This window comes from Drosophila subpulchrella, chromosome 2R (genome assembly GCF_014743375.2).
Source record: "Drosophila subpulchrella strain 33 F10 #4 breed RU33 chromosome 2R, RU_Dsub_v1.1 Primary Assembly, whole genome shotgun sequence".
Classification (NCBI taxonomy): domain Eukaryota; kingdom Metazoa; phylum Arthropoda; class Insecta; order Diptera; family Drosophilidae; genus Drosophila; species Drosophila subpulchrella.
In genome coordinates, this window is record NC_050611.1 from 2,718,917 (window position 1) to 2,737,718 (window position 18,802).

At 40.1% G+C, this 18,802-nt stretch overlaps 1 protein-coding gene across 1 annotated transcript in view; it reads right to left on the bottom strand.

Annotated features, from left to right (window-relative positions):
- The window catches only part of LOC119551111 (5-hydroxytryptamine receptor 2A), a 64,517-nt gene extending 50,834 nt beyond the window's left edge, over positions 1 to 13,683 (bottom strand). The window contains exon 1 of the mRNA XM_037860291.1: positions 13,338 to 13,683. The gene's annotated coding sequence lies outside the window, so the exon portion shown is untranslated. The remainder of the gene's footprint in view (positions 1 to 13,337) is intronic.
- Positions 13,684 to 18,802: the final 5,119 nt, after the last annotated feature.

Sequence of the window (18,802 nt, forward strand, 5' to 3'; positions counted from 1 at the left end):
GTTCAAGTGGGCGTGGCAAACTTTTTTTTGGGTCAATCGATAGGTATTGATGAGGACAATACATTTTAGTTAAAATTTTTATTCTAGCATGAAAACTGTAGGAGCCTTAGTTTTGGGCGGTTTGTGGGCGTTAGAGTGGGCGTGGCACTCTGCTGAAACAAACTTGCGCTGCGTAAGAAGCTCAGGAATCTGCACGCCTAATCTCAATAGCCTAGCTCTTATAGTTTCCAAGATCTCAGCGTTCATCCGGACGGACAGACAGACGGACAGACGGACAGACGGACAGACGGACAGACGGACATGGCTAGATCGACTCGGCTAGTGATCCTGATCAAGAATATATATCCTTTATGGGGTCGGAAACGCTTCCTTCTGCCTGTTACATACTTTCCGACGAATCTAGTATACCCTTTTACTCTACGAGTAACGGGTATAACGAGGCAAGCGAGTAAAAAAAGAGTAGAGTGGCTCTCACATTGCGTATACGCCGCGTATGCCTTTTGCCAAATTCCTTCCACATTTATTTGCATTTCTCCGCCAGCTGCCTTTTCCCCACGCAGTCGAGTGCACTTTGCTTAATTGATTATGCTCGAAAAGGGAGCGGAAAATGTGCATACAGAACGCAGTCAAAGCTTTTCCAGGTATTTCTCCAGGTAACGTGCAAACATAACATGACATATGGCATAAAGGTTTGAATATTACACGAAAGAAATTAGCAGCCTGCCATTGCTTGTACTTTATAGGAGTACATTGGTTTTTAAATGGTTTTCTTTTTAATATATTTTTCTTAAAAGCTACATATCAGTTTAGTTTATAAGTATGTATATAATCCCTTGACGAATTCTATTTGGCTTTTAAATTGCTAAAATTACTCAACTGGCATATTTCATCAAGCCAAGACAGCTTTTCTACTTTTTTATGAAGGCAGATACTTACTACCAATATATTTTCAGTAAAATCCTTATAGATTCAGCTTATTGCTGCTTTAAAGCCCTGACAGGCAGGTAGGCCTTAAGTAGGTCTGTGAGAATTCCAATGGTCTCTCAGTTTTATTGCAGCTGGTCTAAAGCCCTTTGCGAAGCGGGAAATCTTTCAAAAGACGGACTACAAACCATTTTTGAATCACACACAGAAAAAGGGTTTTAAGGGAAGTGGATGGGAAATGTAAAGGGGCGGATTGACTTGGGGCTTCCATCATAAACAAGCCGACCCCTTTGAAAAGGGGGAGTCGGATGAACGTGGTTCAGTTTTTTGGGCATTCAGCCTTTTCTGCTATTATTAAAATGTTTGGCTCATCGTCCTTTTCATCTCCCTGTGTGTCTCTGCTTTTTTTTTTGGTTTAACTTCTGCGTTTATGCCAGGCAAACATGCTTTATGTCTTCTTTGGCTTATGTGTTTGTACGTATATAAAAATATATATATTCAAATCTGTGAGTTGTCTGCATAACGAGTGCGCGTATTTTGCGTAAACAATTCGAGTTGTGAAACTCTACTCCTCTCCAATTTCGGTGGGCCCCACTCTAGGGAATCCGTTCTGTTTATTTCCCTGTACTTTTTATTTTTACTTTTTTGAGGCTTCCTTTGATTATGGCCCTGTGTGCTCTGCCCGCTGATGTTTGCTCCCAGTTATGGGTTATGCGACCGTGGGGATAGATGACTTTTGCCAGCCCTTCCGACCCTCGAATGCTCACTTCCCACCCCGGGGACCGCGGCAGTGATCCATGTGAGGTCGCCACTCAAGTGGAAATACTTATGGAGTGGAAGTACTTATAATTAAAGGCGAATTCCTGTCATTCGTGAAATATCTTTGCAGGCAAAAAAATAACCAAACACTTGGCAAACATTTCGACAAGTCAGCAGCGACATCGTGGAATGCGTTTGTCACGGGACAAGCAGGTGTGCTTTTCCGGGTCTTTCCACCTCCCCAAGGACCATAAAACGCAATAATAACGCACATGAAGCATATTTTACACATGTCTTTGTCGCATTTATCACAATCAGCACGGCCAGAGGTAAGAGTTAGATGTTCCCCATCCGCCGACTGGAAAATACTTAAGCAAACACGTCGCATTTTGTGAACTTTTATTACATTTTTTCCTGCTACCAAAATGTGTTTGCCAATTGTTCGTCCTGGGCTGCTGCTGCTCCTCCATCGGCATTTCACTCTCCGGTAATGTGGCAAAGTTTTAATAACTTGGCCCCTGTGTTCATGCACAGGTGAATAATAAACATGTTGACAGTCATAACGTTCTTAGGGGAGCACGGGTTCAACACATGTCAACATGTGACGCCCCATGATATCCTCAGGTGTTCCGGGGAAAGGGCCACTGGGTTCAGGTAAGCGGACAAGTCAATAGCCAAATGGCTCCTGGCTAATCTCAGTTGTACTTAATTAATTTATGCGTGAATGATTTTTCCATTGTTAATGCCGAGGAAATTTAGTTGACTGAGTTGGTAAGAGTTGCCTAAGCAGGTAAATAACAATAAATGTTTTTACACCAAATAGATATCAACATATGTTGTAATAAATACAGAGTAAACTTGCTTTTCATTTGGAAAGATATTGATAAAAATACAAATTGCTTAACAAAATAATAATAATAAATAAAAAATCAGGTAGTCAAAAAATATATTGCTAATAAACGGATTCAAAGTGAATTTGACTAGTTTAAACTTGTTACTTCGTTGAATAAATGAACGCATAAAATGCATATTTGTTTTTGCTGCACAGCATTTACTGCGTAGTAAAGCCAGCCACAACATGTTTATATTTACATTAGGAATTTCCCAGCAGTTATCCGCACATATGCTTATGAAACATTCCTGGAATTTCTTGATTAAATTATTGGCTACCCTAACGAAGCATTCAGAAAAAATGGCAAGCACTCGCAAAAGTTCTGCGCTCACACGTCTCTGAGTAATGTTCATAACGCAACTTGAATTCCCGGCATTGATTGAATATTAAAGTACCGGTTACGCCTCTGATTTTCCTACTCCTCGACCACCCCATGGCTAGAAAATCAATTGCTTTTGATGGGCGCACACACATTGCCCATACGCAACGTGATCCAAGCATGCCGACAAACGCAGTTTGCGATTGCAGGCAACGATGCTGGATGCATCTGGAAATTGATGAATCTCGTGCATGGGCGCAGTGCAGTGGTAGATTGATTAGTTGCGTTGCCTGGCTACTGCCAACATGTGTTGGAAGAGGGGGAAAAGCGGGCTTTTCAGGGCAGGTGGGCTAAGGTTAGTGGCGGGCGCGAAAAGCGAGGCCCGTGCGAATGGTGAAAGCACTTGGAACGCGTAAAGCAATTAACACGCAATTACCATTTCCACTTTGCCATGTCACAGTGTTGACATTTCTCACGATTCATTCTCGCTTTTCCCGCTCTTCCCCTGCCATCTATCTATCCTGCATATGGGAGTGCGTCAGTGCGGAGGGTGTGGTGGGGGGATTATGTGGGCTGTGAGCGGGCGTAATTGGCAATGTGTCTGCGCGTGAAAACGCTGCGGCCACGTTGTCGCAATACAATAAAAGAGAGTAAAAAAATTGCAAAAATGAGATAAACCTGCACGAACCGAACATTTTTGCACACTTTCCGGTTACATTTTCCACGAAAAATATGGATTTTACGTGTACTTTTGAATAAAAGTTAATAATCGCTCTTATTCTTGACAGTTATAGACCCAGAACACTTTAAGTTCGATTAAATATGCGGGTTTTCAATCAAATCCCTTCTTATTATTCTCGGTGTCTAAAAGTATGCAACAATATTTTTTAAACGAAAATGTTATTGCATACTTTTAGGCATTTAACGTGACATTTTGAAAGTGATTTCAAAACCGTGGTTATTTACATATCCCACATATTAATATTTATTTGTTAATACTTGTGTAGGAAAGTGAAATTTCCTTAAGAAAATCCACTTGTTTGGATGTATGCCCATTGGATTATCACCTCCCTGCCAATTTCAGAATACCCTTTGGCAGAGTATAAAAACGTGAAACACTGCGCTAGAGTGCGGGGAAAATGCTTTTGGTTGTAGCTATATGTCAAAGTGAACAGATAACAAATGACAGGACACTTCCCCCAACCCTGGCCAAAGCCGAAAAGTGTTGGTCAAAATGATTTGCTGGCATGCCCTGGCAACCGCTGTTTGTGTCCTTGATTGTTTTTGCTGCTCGCAGCTCGTTTGCTTTGTTGTCCAACTGAAATCACTCAAATTGTCACTTGCCTCAATAATTAACATTAATGCGTGCCCCGACTTTGCTGCCGTCTGCCAACATAAATAAGTTAGGCAAAGGCGCCTCGCATCTCCGACAATTGCCATCTGCTCCCTGCGGAGGAGTGAGGGTTTCATCAAGGCCATGTTTGCTTTTTAATTACTTTGTTTACTCGCAACGAAATCGAGGCATAATTAACTCAAATGTCTTTGCCTTCCTGGCGGCGCAATTAATGCCAAACTTGTGCCATTGCAGTTGACGATGGCACTCCCTTTGAAGTCGCACAAAACTTTACCTGATCTCAAGTTTGGTGTCATAAATTGTGATTTAATGACAAGGGGTAGGTGCTTTAATCTTGGGGTAGATCAGGCTGAAGAAAAGGATTTGGCTTACTTTAATTGTTGATATAGATATGCCAATTCCCTTAATAACATTTTCTATCTTAAGTTATGTCTTTTGATTTAATTCTTGCACTTATGAATAAATATATATTATAATTTGATTATTAATTTTGGATTAAAATACGTTTTTTATAACAATACTTTTTGATAAATAGAGTTTTCAATTTCTTGAAAACTATTTTCTGTCTCAATTTAACATTTTGGAATCCACTTTATAATATCCCTGCACTTATAAAGAAGTATTATAATAGGTATATACATTATAAGGCCTGAAATATAAATGGGATATCTTTAAACAGAAAGAAAATATAATACCTACGAATATATAAAATCATAGTTGTTTAGATATTTCATATAAATATTTTCATTCCGATGGCCCTGCACCTAATTCCATGTTGGTTTTTTATTTTTTTGAGCATAATTTATATAATATTACCACCCTGTTTGACTCTCATAATAAAATATGTGCTCACCCATTTAGACGGGTATTTCGGTGGTCGATCTACTTTGTGCTTTATTTATTAGCCATAATTTTTGGTGGCAGGCCATAAAAAAGCGAAAAGTTTTGTTGACCATAAAACATCGAAGCGAAAGTTGTGCATATTTATGTGTATATATAGTGTGCGGATGGGAAAGCGTCAAACTCTGTGCCAGCAACAACAATGCGGAGCCAAGCGAAAGTGGATGCTGTTGGTGTAATTTGTGCTTCTAGTTTTGTTAATTTTACGGCTCCACCCTACTCCTTCCATATACGGGTGTACGTACGCTGTGTGTGTGGCGGCCATTAAATTTTGACATATGCTGCAGGCAGACATAAGCTACTGCCGTCTCACTCTGGCTCACTCCTTGCGGATTGCAATTTACGAGCTCTTTCTCTTTTTGGCCATTTTACATTTGGTAAAACAAACACGTTTCCATTAAAAAGTCTGCGTTTGATGGCAAGCCAAGAAATTCGGTATATGTATGATGATGATGATGGGCGGTGGCTTTGAGGGCGTGCGCCTTTCAATAGGCGTGGCACTCGCATACACAGCTCAAGGTCAACAGCTTGGTCCTTAGACTTGTGCCAAATTACGGGATAAAAGGGGTGAAAGAAAAACACTTTCTGCATGTTAACTGCAGTGTTGCTGGGCTCAAAGATGAGGAATTGATGAGGGAAAATAATGGGCGGGCAGGTCCACCCCGTTTTCCAGCCCAATTGGAATTAGCCGACAAGCTGCGGACATGAGATGTCTGCATCGATACAAGCAATTACCTTTGGCAACAATTAGACTCGGATTTGTAATGACCCTGGTCGTGCACCTGTTACGGCGGCAATTAGCCGAATAAACGGTGTATATATATCCCCGAGTAATTGCTCTGGTTTTAGCCGTGCTTTGCGGCAGTCGAAGATGCGGGACGTGCGCTTGGGTCAACCGCGGATTTTCCCTTAAAGGCCACTCCGAAAGGCAGGCAACGCTTTAAATTATGCATGGGAAATGCTAACAAACACAAGCTCCAGCTCAAAATACGAATGCAAATGTGTTGGCGGGCAGGTGGAAGTGGGTAAGGGGGCAGTGGCGGAAAAGCGTTGGAAAAGCGATGGGGAAAGCGGGGAAAGCTGAGACGTTGGGCAAGTTCAAATCGCAGCAGATCCGTTTCAGAATCTCGTTTTGCAGAGCTTTCACTTTGGCATGCTCCCATTTTGTTGCTGGCCGGAAAATTGGGCACGATGTGAAGTGAATTTATTTTGTCATTTTGCATTTGTGTGCGCCAGTGTGTAAGCCTGGAAACGAAGCGTCCTTAGAAGGACTCAGTCGCATTAGAAGCGAGATAAATATTTTGGCCTGGTTAAAATATTTGTATCATATTTGCCCTCAACGAAAAGAAATTGGACAAATTTTCGTCGAGGAACCCTGCGGGGACTTATCTTTTTGGTAGGGAATTTTGCTCTCGTAATGCTACGTGCAACTTAGAGTTTCCTAAGACTCTTGATGGTGGTTTCTCCTTTCTAATTTCGACAAAGCTCAGGTCTTGCTGTTTGCGGTTACGATAATTCCACTTTCCCTGGAAATTTATACGAAATTAGAAAATTGAATACGCCCAAAGTCGCAGTCAAAGCCAGAAGGCGAGGAAAATAAGGCAAAAGAATGGGCGTTGCGAATTGGAAAATTTAATTTGCAACGGCCGAGGAAGTTTCTCCAGCAACGGGCACACAAAAAAAAAGAAGTATAAAAAAGCGAATAAAAAGGAAAAACAAAATCAACTGACAAATCTGCACACAATACGAGGACATTGTCATCCTGCTCATTGCTCGCCTTTTTCCCCAATCCCCCCAACCCAATTTATCCACCCGGCCGAGAAAACCCGCCTTGGCTTATTGCTTGAGGTTTTTCCTCCCCGGTTCTTTCCGTTTTGCGGGTTTTAAAGACCCGTCTTAGCCGTCGCTCGCTTTTGGCCATCTCCGTCTGCCGCCGCTCCTTTTGTTCTGGCATTCCTTCTCATTTGGCCAATTTTTCCCATTTTTTCGCCATGGCTCTGTGCTGCTTCTGCGGCTGCTGCTCTGTGCTAAACCAAATTTCAATTATTTTGTTTGTTGCCATTTTCATTACGTTTCGCCTTCATAGTCGCCGCCTGTCAGCGTGTAACAAAGCGTCGAGCGAGAACTTAAAGGAGCGGAGTCGGAAAATGGAACGAAAAATGGAAAATTGCTTATAATGCAAACACTCGCACACACTAACTCGCCGAACCAGTCGCAATGTGGAGCGGCCATTGTCCGCAGCCCAGAACCCTTGCGACCGCCCCAGGCATCCGCTCCTGCCCCGCCCCAACGCCCCTCTGTCCAGCACATTTTGCGGTTTTGTTTCGCGAAAACAGCGCCCCTTTAAGCGACATTAAACTGCTCCAGTGGCATAATGAACTGGCCATTGCACCGTGAAAAAATGTCACTTGAGTAGGTCATTAACTCAAATCCACTCTTATCAGAAGCGAGTGGTTTCACATCTTAAAGAATTATATCTTTTGTAGGGTATCTCTATCATTTATATTGAAATTTCCAATATGGCTCAAGTCCTATATAAAACATTTCTTCAAAAGTGTACTTTTAAATATGTATTTAAATATATTGGAAAAATTTTAAAAACACTTAAATTAAAGTAACAAAATACTATATTTCGGTTTAACCAAAGATTATATTGTAGAGATAATAAAAATGTAGATACATACTTTTTAAAAATAACATTTTCATAGATTTTTAATAATTCCAATTGGTGAATGAATTTGTAAATTATTAATTTACCAACAGGAACGTGCAAAGAATATTAAAAAACAATCTAAAGTTTTTATCTTATTTTTGCCATAATTTTATTAGAGTTTGTAATTATTTTATTTTCTTTGAACACATACGTATATACACTTTATTTAAGGTGTGCCCTCTGTCTTATTATAAAGATTGAACTTAGGTACATCATATTTTACTTCAGAGAAAATATTTAAATCATTTAGAGAAATATAATATAACTAAAATAAATATAAGTAAATTTAATTAAATAAAAATATAATTTTTTGCGGTGTGTTGACTAGCTCTATGTGCTGCAGGAACAGCAGCAGGACCATCGATGCGTGTAGCCTGTGCTTTGATGTGTGTGTGGATTCCATGGGTTCCACCATGTCCTCCGTGTCCTGGCAGCGTTCTACTGCCCCCTGTCAAATGCAGCCTTTTGTGTACATTTCGCTGGCTTTGCTGCCATCTCGCTTTCATTCCAGTCCTATTTATTGTTGTATTTTGTTTTTCTATTTCTCCTTTTTTGTCACACACACGCGGGTCCTAGGCCAATTCGGATCGGTTCGAGATACGCTTAAAATTCCAGACACTCCTCGGAGTTGTTTCCAAATTGAAACTTGATTATGTACTCACAGACAGACGTATCTGCGCCCCTGCGGCGTTATCTTTGCATCCATAGTTCGGCGGCCCCGTCCGCTTTATTTCGACCCGCTTTATCGCGCTCCGTTGCATTGTAAATATTTTGCTTAGCCGCTTTGACACCAGCTGACACGCAAACGCCGTGGCAAAATATAAATAAGTCGCCGCTGCCGCTCTGATAAACTAAGCTCCTAGTGCACACAAACGTATACTATATACATTTAAGGGCCCTCCTTTAAAGTCAATTTAAAAATGCGGGACTCGGACTTGTCCAAAATGAGGAGAGCTCGCTTTTATGGCATAGTGGTGTTGGACGTTTTTGGACCCTGCTCGATGAATATTTATTATTTAGTATGCAGAGTTTTGAAGTATGTTCTCTTCTTATCTGGCTTAAGTGTTTTGTCTGATCAGAAATGTAATCATTTTTGCTTGAAATAAAGTTATATTAAAAACAAAGCAAAACTAAGCTACATGTTCATAGTCGCAAAATAGCAAAATGAGTATCCTTACATTAAAGGAAGATAGAAATCGATTGGATAAATCAAAATCTTTTTTAAAACGAGCTTTATTCTAAAATTCTGTGTGCAGTCTTAATAAATCATCGTTATAAGATCCAATTAATATCAAATAATTGTTGTAAGGAAAAGAATTCTTAGCTTGGCTCAATTTTTTGAAGTATTGAAGAATTGTTTAATGTTATTTTCAATAGGTCGACCATAGAAATAGTTAAATTCTTAGAGAGCCGAAATTTCTTTGTAGTTTCCAATCTGAGCTTGAAAAAATTCTTCCTCTATCGATACCCGCTGGAATTTAGTATTGTCTTCCCCACTTATAGTCGGTTTGAATACAAATTCGCATTCTAGTGTCAGTTCAGTTTGCTCTGCTCTTGCCTCGCTGACAGCTGCCTTTCAAATGCAAAATATATTAGCAGTTTTCCTATTTGAATTCCAGCTGGCCTTTTTATTTGTATCGATGGCACTGCATTTCGCCGATCAAGGACTTTGGACTCTGGCATAAACATTGGTGCTGAAAATGTGTTTTTAATGAAGCCTTTCGCCAGTCAGCTGGCCATCCTAATAAAGAGTGAATGGCGGTGACCCCATCCCCGACCCACTCCACCTTTCTATCTAAGGACTCGTCGTCAGGTCGTCAAGCGGCCGTCAGAATTCTGGGCTCTGCTTTTGTTCGCTTTTCCTCGCTTTTCCTCAGATTTTCCCCTTTCCGGGGCTTTTATGGGTTTCTGCCGTTTGCCACCGTTCCTTTTCCCTTTTCAATAAATCGCAAATGGCAATGTGTCCCCTTCGCGGAGCTGGGTCTCCAAAATAAGAAGGCGAATCCTTGACGGGCCAAGTTTATGCAAAGTAGCTTTTAATATGTTTACGACCAAACATTTTTCGGCTGCTGCCGGTTTCGCATCAGGTTAATGTCTACTCTTCGTCTCGCTTCACCCGTCAAACTCGACCTGCTCGTTCTTCTCGTCCTGCCAGTCCTTTCCCCTTTATTGCACAATTTTTTAATAATTCCTACCTTTTAAAGGCAGAAATATTAAACTTTACTGCTGCGGCCGCACATTTCCCTGGCTGGCGCAGCCATTTGATTGTAATTTATTTCGCCGTAGCCGACTCAAAGTTGAAGTGGCTTTCACATTAAAATGGAGCGCCGGCGAATATATATATATATATATAAATATATATCTTGTACATTTTTAGGTACACAACCTACCCCCAGAAACGTTGACAGTTCCATTTCCATTTGCAAAACTTCCACGAATTTTGTTGTATTTTGAAATTAATTAACATTTAAGCTGCTTAAAAGTTTCTGGGTCAGTGCCGAATTTAATATTAAGCAATTCTAAGGCTGGATGGAGCGAGTCTTAGGCTAAGCAGTCGTGGCGACTTTGCCAGCGAGGAAGTGGAAGTCCTGCTTTGTTCTTGAATTTTTCGGGCGGACCACGCGGCGTATGCGTAATTCGCCGCTGGTCAAACACATGGCAATTGTTTAATTTATGCCGCAGCACGTTGGCCGCTGAGCCCATTTGATGGCTGCAGGGGATTAATGCAGCTCACCGACTGACTCATAAAACCCGGCTCATTGCCACAGCCGACGCCCAAATGTAGGCAATAAAAAATTTTAAACCCTAAATTATGCAGAGTGAGTGGAGGATGGCCGGGCCCAAGGGCCTGTGCATTAGATCTGCGACCCGAAAGCCAGCCAAAGTTTCAAACATTGTTCGCATAATATAGGAAAAGTTGCACATTAAGGGAGTCGGATGTCTGGCGGTATAAGGACGGTGCTGGAGAGCGGAACGTGCCACTTTGCCACTTGATGATGAATGAAACACCTCGGGCATGTGTGTGCCTCGTTGACTGTGCTTTATATTTGGGTAATAGCATGGGTTAAGGTCCCGACCGCTCCATGCTTTTTATGGGGCTCACTACTTTGAGCCACGGTTTCACTGGAAACGTTAATCTTATTTGCCAGGGGAAAACAAATGCACCGCAAAAAATAAAATTTGATATCAATCGATTATATGTTATTTACTATTTTTTGTTGGCCTGTTATTCAATGGATTTTTTATAGCATTAACCATTTGGTATTATTATTTACAAAAAGTCTAATTTATTTGTTAAACGTTTAGCTTGTTTTAGGAGAGTAGTGATTGTTGACTTGAAAAATAAATATATAAATTTACATTTTTTCCGGCTATTAAACAAAACTTTCTTATTTATGACTTGCTTATTTAATGGGTATTAGTAGTAAAGAAAGAATGCAGAATGTACATTTTTATTTCTCATTTAAAAACAAAACAAGATTTTGAAAATGATTTGCCTGTGCAATTATAATAACATTAATGCTTTTTGTCAATGAATGTTAATATGTAAATATTTTTCTTAGCGACCTCTTAAAGAGTTTACATTTCAGTGCAATAAAAACAAAGTTAAGGTCCCCTATTGCCAAATGAACCGAAAATATCAATACTTTTTCGCCCAGTGCTCGTTGCGTGTGCGTAAATAAAAGTAACAAATGTCGCCAAGAAAAACTTAGCGCCAAAGGCGCATATTTTGTCTACTAAAAGCATGCCGGGGATTTGCCCAACTCGGAGTAAAATTGAGCCAAGAAACAGTGTTTAGGATCTTGTATGAGTGTGTGTTCGGGGGCGAGTGTGTGTTGGCCAAGTTTTGGTGCGTGAATTGAATGCAAAACTCGAAAGTTAAATATTGCACGCTCGGTAGGCAGGCGGCTGTGCTTATTTTTTTGTCAGTCTCTTAAATTTAATTAAAGAGACAGCCGGAGCAAATGCGATTACATCACAGAAAACTTTCAACTTGTGCGCCAAAGGAACCGAGAACTGCCAAAAGTGATTTGCACAGTTTGAAGGATTAGCAGGAGCGGCTTAGGGGCCGCATCCTTGCGCCTCGGCCTGCTCGAAAATCTGGATCTCCGCCTGCAGCTGTCACTGGCTCACATAAATCTAAACATTCTGATGTTCTACACGCTGGCTGGCATGTCAAAAGCCGCCCGCAGCCTGCGACTCAGGTGAGTGACTACCTGTCCAACCTGCCCATCCCCCAGCCCCCAGCCCCTCCCCTTTTTCCCCACCTAACTCTGATCCTGGCAGGTGGATGGCACTGGATGAGGGGCAGACTACCTGCGAGCTCTGGAACAACATATCTTTGCATACTTGATGGCGCATAATGGTGCAAAAAATTGTTTACATGCATAGGGCAACACAAAATGTTTTGCATTTACATAATTTTTGACTTTTCAAGTCGCAGCGCATTTTTCATAATTTTTCCATGTTGGCTTGTGCAATTTTGTGAACCGAGTGAGTAATGGAAAAATTTCGTGGAATGAATTATGCCGCCGCGACTGCCAATCAAATATGCATGGAAATGTTCCCGGCCAAATTAAATCCATCCACAGCTAGACGAAATTAGAACAATATCATAAAGGCCATCGAAATCGTAAAATTCGGCAAAACCATTTTAAGCTCGTTTAATTAGCTCAAATCATTGTGGCGCAAATATGAAAAAACACAAAGTTTATATTGCAAAATATTTACTTTTTCATATTCTAATTCGTCAAAAATTGTCTGCTCTTTATGTTTGTTTGATTTTGCTCAACTTATACATTTATGTATTTATTATAAATGATAGAACAGATTACTGAACAAAGGCTGACTTGATGTTTTATCTAAGCACATATTTGGACAATTAACGTAGCCTTAAATATGTTAAAAACTTTTTATAAAAAACCTTAGATTCCCAATAGTATAATTTAAACATTTTTTTTATAAATTAAATATCATTGAATTTCTGAAATCTTTGTTGATTAAACTTGCGAAGTCGCACCACGAATTTATTTATTTACCCTTTTGTCACATTACAATTTTTTATTTAATTAGCCTAATAGATTATTCACTAATTCTTTTTTATTACTAGTTTGGCAACTACTTAATACGTTATTTTATTTTCCACCAAATTAAACATTACCCGTGAATTGGTTTACACCTAATTAAACACGGACATACATAAGTACTAATTTGCAAACTTATAAAATTTTTAGTTTTTTAATTTGTTAGCTGTCATTCACTTGATTCTCAGTATGAATTTTCTAGCCATCGCTTTAAAAATATATTTCGTTAAACTTTCTGTTGTTGCTTTCTGTGTGTTTTTTAAAGATTTTCTTTTGTTTAGCTTCATGTTGTTCTTTTAAAATGTTTTATTTTCTTTTTAAGACATGTACATTTTCATATTTTTAGTTATTGCCACTTTTAAATTATCTCTTTTAAAGTTTCAATTACTTACGTATTTATTTAAAAGTTCATTTAACGCTGGTCTTTCAGTTTTCCTTTATGCTACTCTTTGTGCAATTTTCGATGGCCTTTGCTGGCACCGCCATTAATTGAAAATGCCGCCAAAACTTTGTTTGCACCAAGCTCATGCTTCACACGCGCGCTGATAAGAGCGTTTAAAGTTGGCCAAAACGCACACACCCGCAGCGGCCGCGCACACAGGGACACCAGCGCGGCACAAGCACACTGGTATACTGATACTGATGGGGCTAACACAGGAGTGGCAGCAACAGTAGTGGCAAACGCGGGTCGGGCGCTGGATGCCAGTGGCAAGATGCGAAAGTACGTCCAGTTGCGCGCTGTGCCATCGACAAACTGATGATAAACGAAAACTGTTTATCAGCAGCAAGCGTCCGCTGCCGCCGTCGGCAGAGGCAGAGGCAGTGGTCGCGGCAGCGGCAGCGGCAGCGGCGGTAGCTGCGGCAGCGACTACGTCATAGCCAAGGCAGCGGCAGCGCCCGAAGGCGTCCTCGTTGGTTCCTGGCCAACACGAAGTCCCGTTGCTGCGCTCTCTTAGCCCAGTGGAGAGTTTCGCTCTGCCGAAGAGCGGTCCGCTCGTAACTCTCCCGCTCTTTCGGCCGCCTTATCAGTTGTTGGGATAGGCTCGTCGGCCAACTGATAGGCCCTTTTGGCCCTGTACGACAGGTACTTTTTCACCCCCTTTCAAAATTTTTAAGTCCTTGGTAATTTCAAAATGTAGTAAGGATCTTCGGTTTCTATAACCCTTATGTCAAAATATATTAATAATCTTAATATTTCTATCAAAGGTATTAGCTGGAGTTTTTGAAACCATAAGTAATTGTTTCTAAAAGTATGCCACAAAATACAATTATCCGAAGGACTTTTTAATTAAATACTTCTTTATATATACAAAATGTAAAACATAGTCTTAATAAGTCTAAAATAAAATGTTTATAAAAATAGAATTAAATTCTTTGAAAATAAAACATCAAGAACATTAAACCAAGTTTATAATCTATAAGAAGAAGAATATATGTGTTTAAAAATAAGCTTAAGAAATAATGCCGATCTCAAACCTCTATCTGTTAATAATTTCGAATTATAGATACTTCGAGTTTAAAAAAAATTGTTGTGCTAGTTTGTCTATTTTATTTTCTTTAAACAATGGTTTTTTGTTAAATTATGTTGAAGGTTAAATACGCAATTGATACGCTGTTTTAATCATTTATAAAGTTCAGTATGAATTCCGTGAAACGTCCTATTCCTAAGAACCCGAACCAATTACTACCATTAAGGTAAGCCATTTGTAAGAAAGCAAACAGCTTTTTGTGGAGCGTAAATACAATGTTTTCCTGGAAAGACTCGACTTACATTTCGTATCAGTTATCTGAATTTTTAAAGGGAGATGATACAAGCTGCTGTCAGAAGGTTTTTTTTAGAAGTATAAGCTATTCAAGGTAAAAAACATCGATTGATGGAAGTTGAATTGTATAAAATATTGAACATTTCAGCTTGGGAAATCTGGCTACATCTACAAAAATCTTGTCTACATTTATTTTTCTATGTGCCGCTCTGTCACATATGTTTATAGTAAAACATACTATAAATAAAGGCAATAAAATTGCACAAGCTCAAAGAATCCCTAAAAGCTGGCACAAATGATGGCCATTAAAATCCAGAAATCCAGAAATAGAGCAGAATACATAAATAAACTTAACTTGTCCATTCGGTTAAATGGAATCGTGTTAGTGAATTTTAAACAAACACTGTCTAATTAAGTTGAACGCCATTCACAGACTTTGGCACTGTGTTTTACTTCCGTTTTAGTTGCTCTGCTCCGCAGTTTTCCTCCTCTTTCCAGCGAGCTAATGGCCAATAACTAATTCATAATTATGCATTTCCCATTTTTTGCTTTTATCTTTCGCTTCGTTTATTTGGCACTTCCTTGCTTTTCCGCCCGCTTCCCGCAAAGCTGGCCAAAATGTTCAACGCGGAGAAGAAAAATAGTTTATATTTTTCGAGAGCATGCTCCCTGTCCGCCGCTGATGATTAATCAATTATGGGCAACTGTCAGAATCGCAAACAGAAACTGCGAAAAAAAGTAATCAAAATTTCAGCGCCGGCAGATCCAATAACAAATCGAGGGCCAAAGCAAATAATGAATTTATTTGCCGCTTTTCATCTGTTCGATATCAAACGTCCGCCTTAAAAAGGCTTTGACACGAATGGAGCGGGACAGCATGCTGGCCGGGGGAAAGAGAGGGAGGGCGGATGATGGAAGCCGCCATCGACCATTTAAAATATGCATAATCACCTGTCTTGTGTCTGCCGGGGGCAAAGAGCCGTTTGCGAAAATTTAATTTGTAGTCATTTGCTGCACTGACAGTGACGATGGCTGGCAGTAATAAATACGGAAAAGCTCTGCGGAAAATATGCACAGTGTGTTGGAGGGGGGAAAACGGTTAGGGGGAGGTCGTTTTAAAAGACAAATTAAAATGCACTTAGCGCACACCTAAAAACCAGGGAGAAAAAAGGCCACAAAGTTGGCAGCCAACTTTCTCAACCTGCCTGCGGTCATTGCGAGGGGTGGGAAAATATGGAAAAATGACAGGAGTGGGTTACGTGACCGCTTAAACGTTGTCCCGGCAACAACTTGACATATTTTCTTATTGAGTTTAGCAAGCAGAGTCGGGTTTTTGTGCCTTAACAAAAAGGGAGTGCCCCTGTGACAATCTGATAATCTCTGCCGAGGAGAGAACACCTGGAAAAACTCATTAGCTCGCAGGGAAATGGGAACGACCACTTTGAACCCTAAATTCTCATTGTGTGAACATTAACAATAATCATTTCCAATAAACAATAAAGCTTATCTCTCTCGCATTTAAATGTTTCGCCACTGTCTCCACTGAAATTGGGTTGTGGATGGAGGGAAAGTAAGCCAGTCAATGGCATTATTGTCCCCGGCTTTGTCGCTGGGTACAGTAAATAATGCTTAGGAGTTGGCCACCCCACACTGATGATCCTTGTTTATGCATGCAAATCGTGAGAGTTTTCCCGATTCGGAATGTCGAACATAACCATCAAGTGTGATTTCTTCAATATGCACTCGGTAATATAGCAAATTGCGTATTTCATAGGCATTAGCCACTGTGCTCGGTAATTGCCTTGGAAAATTGAATTTCCACGGAGACAACGTCGGCTTGACAACACTGTGGTCATCTGGCAGATGCTGCCTGCTTTCCCCTCTGGAAGGCACTGCCTCCTAGCCCAGCATTAGGATTAATCAGCAGACTTGACATTTAATTGTTGCTCTCACTGGAGACGAAGGGGGCAACGGGGGTCCACTGAGTGCCTGGCCGGCAGTCCATCATTTGCCGGGTCCATGGGCAGGGCCAGAATCAATTCGTGGGCGGAGGGACTTGTTGGAAATGGTTTAAGGCACTGTCGCCATAATGTATCAGCAAGGAAAACTGTTTACAGAGATCCACTACAATACGTTAGTTTGATAACTCATGCCATTTGATTTGATACTTGCGATGGAAATAATTATTTAAAATTATATTCCTCCTATACATCTCCATTTCATGTTTTTATTTTGGCAAACATTATCAATTAGGTTAAACCAAATTAACAAATAGATGTATAAAAATGTTGTAAAACAAGGTGTTTCTTTAAAAGGGAAGATTTATTGATAATACGAGATAATATTATTTGATAGATTTGTTTTTTGCTCTCTTCTTCTAATTCGGAGGGTTTTACTCTTTTTTTTATAATTTTAGTTTTAGAGAATTTAATTAATGAATGATATTTAATAAATTCACTATGCAAATAACAAATTGATTCTTATGACTTCTTTTTTCGATACCATCAACAAAATCTTGTAAAAAGTAAGGAAAACGAAAATGAATTCTTATATTTTAACACTTATTGAAAAAATAAAACCTACACTTAACTGCAATTAAAATAAAACTAAGCTAAACATTAAGCCATTACGTTTAAAATACCGCCCTGGTTTAGAAATCATACTGTAAAGCACACCCTTACTCAAAATTATTTTGCCTTGCCCAAACCATCGATGTTTGCTAATCTAGAAAACCATCGGTAGTATCGATAGTGCTATCGATGGATTGACCAAACCTACTTTATATAGTGGTACCATACATTTAAATGTATACCACATCATTTCACCTACATTTTACTGCAATTAAAATAAAACTAAGCTAAACATGGAGCCTAAACGTTTAAAATCCGGCCCTGGTATAGGAAGCATTTCTTTGCTTGGCCCTAACCACGGATTTTTTACGAACTTTAAAACCATCGATAGTATCGATAGTGTTATCGATGGATTGATAAACCCTATTTTATATAGTGGTATCTTAATAGTGGTATCTTCATATCATTTCATATCATCTTATTTATATGACTTTCACTGATTTTGACTGAATCTTTCATCAAAGGATATAAATTTTCCAACCCACAAATAACCACATTGACCTACAATTTTCTCGCAGTGTCCATGTGTGCCTTTCGAAATCGGTCGCAGGATGGGCTGGTATTTGGCATAGACCTTTAAATGCATTCTGTGTGCGCATGTTAATTGCATGGGATTGAGGCAACGACAGCAGCCCGCAGCAACATCTTTCAATTTGTCTTTTACAATGTGATTTATATGCTAACAGGGAGTGGCCAATTTGTTGTAGTGGCAGTTCGAGTTGTTGCCTCAAGTTGAAGGCATTTTTTGTGTGTGTTGCCCGTCGGTTTTGTTTTGTTGCCTTCTGTGTTTTTTTCTATGTGTGCAATGGCAGGAGTGTTTGTTCGACTGCTGCGTGCGCATGCAAATGACTTGTACGCTGACAACGGCAACAAGCAAAATTGCTGACCATGTAGCAGAGTGTATGTGCGGGTGTGCGGGTGTGCGGGTGTGGATGGGTCTCTGTGGGCAGTGTGTATCTTGCCAGACCAAAAATTTGCACATAAAGTATCCCGGCCAGCAAAGTTTTCGCTTGTAAAACTTGCACGCAACAAGAAGGAGGCCCACCCAACTTTCCTCTGTTTTTGCGGTTTCACTTGCAAGTGCGTTGGAATATTTTTGACTTAGGAAACGAGCAAACAATAGCAACAACACGACTCAATTACACACGCAGAAGGACCAAAGACCCTTTAAAGGACACTTCGGTGCCAGTCCCCCCTCCCCATTCGAACCATAATTTCACACTACGCCTCGCCGACTCTGTTGTTGACAATTTAAATAGACTTTTCTTGCATTTAAGCCGCTTTGATGTATGCTCTCTCCTTGTTCGCACCGTCGTTTATTTATTTGTTTATTGATTTTCGCCATTTCGCAGTGCCTGCATTGCTCAGCGTTTTATCGTCACTCCTGCCAAGCGAAATATTCAACATTTTTTCAGCCATTTTCCCTGTCACTCGGCTCTGTCCCTCTGCCCAGGTGTGTTTTGT